We start from the raw sequence: 5,464 nt of genomic DNA, 5'->3' as shown, positions 1-5,464 counted from the left end.
TTTTTTTTTTATTAACTTGAGTGTTTCTTATTTACATTTCGAGTGTTATTCCCTTTCCCGGTTTCCAGGCAAACATCCCCCTAATCCCTCCCCCTCCCCTTCTTTATGGGTGTTCCCCTCCCCACCCTCCCCCCATTACTGCCCTCCCCCCAACAATCACGTTCACTGGGGGTTCAGTCTTAGCAGGACCAAGGGCTTCCCCTTCCACTGGTGATCTTACTAGAATATTCATTGCTACCTATGAGGTCAGAGTCCAGGGTCAGTCCATGTATAGTCTTTAGGTAGTGGCTTAGTCCCTGGAAGCTCTGGTTGATTGGCATTGTTGTTCATAAGGGGTATCGAGCTCCTTCACGCTCTTCGAGTTCTTTCTCTGATTCCTTCAACAGGGGTCCCGTTCTCAGTTCAGTGGTTTGCTGCTGGCATTCGCCCCTGTATTTGCTGTATTCTGGCTGTGTCTCTCAGGAGCGATATACATCCGGCTCCTGTCGGCCTGCACTTCTTTGCTGCATTCATCTTGTCTAATTGGATGGCTGTATATATATGGGCCACATGTGGGGCAGGCTCTGAATGGTGTTCCTTCTGTGTCTGTTTTAATCTTTGCCTCTCTATTCCCTGCCAAGGGTATTCTTGTTCCCCTTTTAAAGAAGGAGTGAAGCATTCACATTTTGATCATCTGTCTTGAGTTTCATTTGTTCTAGGCATCTAGGGTAATTAAAGCATTTGGGCTAATAGCCACTTATCAGTGAGTGCATACCATGTATGTCTTTCTGTGTTTGGGTTAGCTCTCTCAGGATGATATTTTCCAGTTCCAACCATTTGCCTACGAATTTCATAAACTCGTTGTTTTTGATAGCTGAGTAATATTCCATTGTGTAGATGTACCACATTTTCTGTATCCATTCCTCTGTTGAAGGGCATCTGGGTTCTTTCCAGCTTCTGGCTATTATAAATAAGGCTGCAATGAACATAGTGGAGCACGTGTCTTTTTTATATGTTGGGGCATCTTTTGGGTATATGCCCAAGAGAGGTATAGCTGGATCCTCGGGCAGTTCAATGTCCAATTTTCTGAGGATCCTCCAGACTGATTTCCAGAATGGTTGTACCAGTTTGCAATCCCACCAACAATGGAGGAGTGTTCCTCTTTCTCCACATCCTCGCCAGCATCTGTTGTCCCCTGAGTTTTTGATCTTAGCCATTCTCACTGGTGTGAGGTGAAATCTCAGGGTTGTTTTGATTTGCATTTCCCTTATGACTAAAGATGTTGAACATTTCTTTAGGTGTTTCTCCGCCATTCGGCATTCCTCAGCTGTGAATTCTTTGTTTAGCTCTGAGCCCCATTTTTTAATAGGGTTATTTGTTTCCCTGCGGTCTAACTTCTTGAGTTCTTTGTATATTTTGGATATAAGGCCTCTATCTGTTGTAGGATTGGTAAAGATCTTTTCCCAATCTGTTGGTTGCCGTTTTGTCCTAACCACAGTGTCCTTTGCCTTACAGAAGCTTTGCAGTTTTATGAGATCCCATTTGTTGATTCTTGATCTTAGAGCGTAAGCCATTGGTGCTTTGTTTAGGAAATTTTTTCCAGTGCCCATGTGTTCCAGATGCTTCCCTAGTTTTTCTTCTATTAGTTTGAGTGTGTCTGGTTTGATGTGGAGGTCCTTGATCCACTTGGACTTAAGCTTTGTACAGGGTGATAAGCATGGATCGATCTGCATTCTTCTACATGTTGCCCTCCAGTTGAACCAGCACCATTTGCTGAAAATGCTATCTTTTTTCAATTGGATGGTTTTGGCTCCTTTGTCAAAAATCAAGTGACCATAGGTGTTTGGGTTCATTTCTGGGTCTTCAATTCTATTCCATTGGTCTATCTGTCTGTCTCTGTACCAATACCATGCAGTTTTTATCACTATTGCTGTGTAATAATAATTGAGTTCAGGGATAGTGATTCCCCCTGAAGTCCTTTTATTGTTGAGGATAGCTTTAGCTATCCTGGGTTTTTTGTTATTCCAGATGAATTTGCAAATTGTTCTGTCTAACTCTTTGAAGAATTGGATTGGTATTTTGATGGGGAATGCATTAAATCTGTAGATCGCTTTTGGTAAAATGGCCATTTTTACTATATTAATCCTGCCAATCCATGAGCATGGGAGATCTTTCCATCTTCTGAGGTCTTCTTCAATTTCCCTCTTCAGTGTCTTGAAGTTCTTATTGTACAGATCTTTTACTTGCTTTGTTAAAGTCACACCGAGGTACTTTATATTATTTGGGTCTATTATGAAGGGTGTCGTTTCCCTAATTTCTTTCTCGGCTTGTTTCTCTTTTGTATAGAGGAAGGCAACTGATTTATTTGAGTTAATTTTATACCCAGCCACTTTGCTGAAGTTGTTTATCAGCTTTAGTAGTTCTCTGGTGGAACTTTTGGGATCACTTAAATATACTATCATATCATCTGCAAATAGTGATATTTTGATTTCTTCTTTTCCGATCTGTATCCCCTTGACCTCCTTTTGTTGTCTGATTGCTCTGGCTAGGACTTCAAGAACTATATTGAATAAGTAGGGAGAGAGTGGGCAGCCTTGTCTAGTCCCTGATTTTAGTGGGATTGCTTCAAGTTTCTCTCCATTTAGTTTAATGTTAGCAACTGGTTTGCTGTATATGGCTTTTACTATGTTCATGTATGGGCCTTGAATTCCTATTCTTTCCAGGACTTTTATCATGAAGGGGTGTTGAATTTTGTCAATTGCTTTCTCAGCGTCTAATGAAATGATCATGTGGTTTTGTTCTTTCAGTTTGTTTATATAATGGATCACGTTGATGGTTTTCCGTATATTAAACCATCCCTGCATGCCTGGGATGAAGCCTACTTGGTCATGGTGGATGATTGTTTTGATGTGCTCTTGGATTCGGTTTGCCAGAATTTTGTTGAGTATTTTTGCGTCAATATTCATAAGGGAAATTGGTCTGAAGTTCTCTTTCTTTGTTGTGTCTTTGTGTGGTTTAGGTATAAGAGTAATTGTGGCTTCGTAGAAGGTATTCGGTAGTGATCCATCTGTTTCAATTTTGTGGAATAGTTTGGATAATATTGGTATGAGGTCTTCTATGAAGGTTTGATAGAATTCTGCAGTAAACCCATCTGGACCTGGGCTCTTTTTGGTTGGGAGACCTTTAATGACTGCTTCTATTTCCTTAGGAGTTATGGGGTTGTTTAACTGGTTTATCTGTTCCTGATTTAACTTCGGTACCTGGTATCCGTCTAGGAAATTGTCCTTTCCTGAAGATTTTCAAGTTTTGTTGAATATAGGCTTTTATAGTAAGATCTGATGATTTTTTGAATTTCCTCTGAATCTGTTGTTATGTCTCCCTTTTCATTTCTGATTTTGTTAATTTGGACGCACTCTCTGTGTCCTCTCGTTAGTCTGGCTAAGGGTTTATCTATCTTGTTGATTTTCTCAAAGAACCAACTTTTGGTTCTGTTGATTCTTTCTATGGTCCTTTTTGTTTCTACTTGGTTGATTTCAGCTCTGAGTTTGATTATTTCCTGCCTTCTACTCCTCCTGGGTGTATTTGCTTCTTTTTGTTCTAGAGCTTTTAGGTGTGCTGTCAAGCTGCTGACATATGCTCTTTCCTGTTTCTTTCTGCAGGCACTCAGCGCTATGAGTTTTCCTCTTAGCACAGCTTTCATTGTGTCCCATAAGTTTGGGTATGTTGTACCTTCATTTTCATTAAATTCTAAAAAGTTTTTAATTTCTTTCTTTATTTCTTCCTTGACCAGGTTATCATTGAGTAGAGCATTGTTCAATTTCCAAGTATATGTGGACATTCTTCCTTGATTTTTATTGAAGACCAGTTTTAGGCCGTGGTGGTCCGATAGCACGCATGGGATTATTTCTATCTTTCTGTACCTGTTGAGGCCCGTTTTTTGACCAATTATATGGTCAATTTTGGAGAAAGTACCATGAGGAGCTGAGAAGAAGGTATATCCTTTTGCTTTAGGATAGAATGTTCTATAAATATCTGTTAAGTCCATTTGGCTCATGACTTCTCCTAGTCTGTCTACATCTCTGTTTAATTTCTGTTTCCATGATCTGTCCATTGATGAGAGTGGGGTGTTGAACTCTCCCACTATTATTGTGTGAGGTCCAATGTGTGTTTTGAGCTTTAGTAAGGTTTCTTTTACATATGTAGGTGCCCTTGTATTTGGGGCATAGATATTTAGGATTGAGAGTTCATCTTGGTGGATTTTTCCTTTGATGAATATGAAGTGTCCTTCCTTATCTTTTTTGATGACTTTTAGTTGAAAATTGATTTTATTTGATATTAGAATGGCTACTCCAGCTTGCTTCTTCTGACCATTTGCTTGCAAAGTTGTTTTCCAGCCTTTCACTCTGAGGTAGTGTCTGTCTTTGTCTCTGAGGTGTGTTTCCTGTAGGCAGCAGAATGCAGGGTCCTCGTTGCGTATCCAGTTTGTTAATCTATTTCTTTTTATTGGGGAGTTGAGGCCATTGATGTTGAGAGATATTAAGGAATAGTGATTATTGCTTCCCGTTTTATTCATATTTGGATGTGAGGTTATGTTTGTGTGCTTTCTTTCTCTTTGTTTTGTTGCCAAGACGATTAGTTTCTTGCTTCTTCTAGGGTATAGCTTGCCTCCTTATGTTGGGCTTTACCATTTATTATCCTTTGTAGTGCTGGATTTGTAGAAAGATATTGTGTAAATTTGGTTTTGTCATGGAATATCTTGGTTTCTCCATCTATGTTAATTGAGAGTTTTGCAGGATACAGTAACCTGGGCTGGCATTTGTGTTCTCTTCGGGTCTGTATGACATCAGTCCAGGATCTTCTGGCCTTCATAGTTTTTGGCGAGAAGTCTGGTGTGATTCTGATAGGTCTGCCTTTATATGTTACTTGACCTTTTTCCCTTACTGCTTTTAATATTCTTTCTTTATTTTGTGCATTTGGTGTTTTGACTATTATGTGACGGGAGGTGTTTCTTTTCTGGTCCAATCTATTTGGAGTTCTGTAGGCTTCTTGTATGTCTATGGGTATCTCTTTTTTTAGGTTAGGGAAGTTTTCTTCTACGATTTTGTTGAAGATATTTACTGGTCCTTTGAGCTGGGAGTCTTCACTCTCTTCTATACCTATTATCCTTAGGTTTGATCTTCTCATTGAGTCCTGGATTTCCTGTATGTTTTGGACCAGTAGCTTTTTCCGCTTTACATTATCTTTGACAGTTGTGTCAATGATTTCTATGGAATCTTCTGCTCCTGAGATTCTCTCTTCCATCTCTTGAATTTTGTTGGTGAGGCTTGTATCTACAGCTCCTTGTCTCTTCTTTTGGTTTTCTATATCCAGGGTTGTTTCCATGTGTTCTTTCTTGATTGCTTCTATTTCCATTTTTAATTCCTTCAATTGTTTGATTGTGTTTTCCTGGAATTCTTTCAGGGATTTCTGCGATTCTTTCAGGGAT

This window comes from Rattus norvegicus, chromosome 9 (genome assembly GCF_036323735.1).
Source record: "Rattus norvegicus strain BN/NHsdMcwi chromosome 9, GRCr8, whole genome shotgun sequence".
Classification (NCBI taxonomy): domain Eukaryota; kingdom Metazoa; phylum Chordata; class Mammalia; order Rodentia; family Muridae; genus Rattus; species Rattus norvegicus.
The sequence above is the reverse complement of the archived record's forward strand: the minus strand, read 5'-3'. Positions refer to the sequence as shown.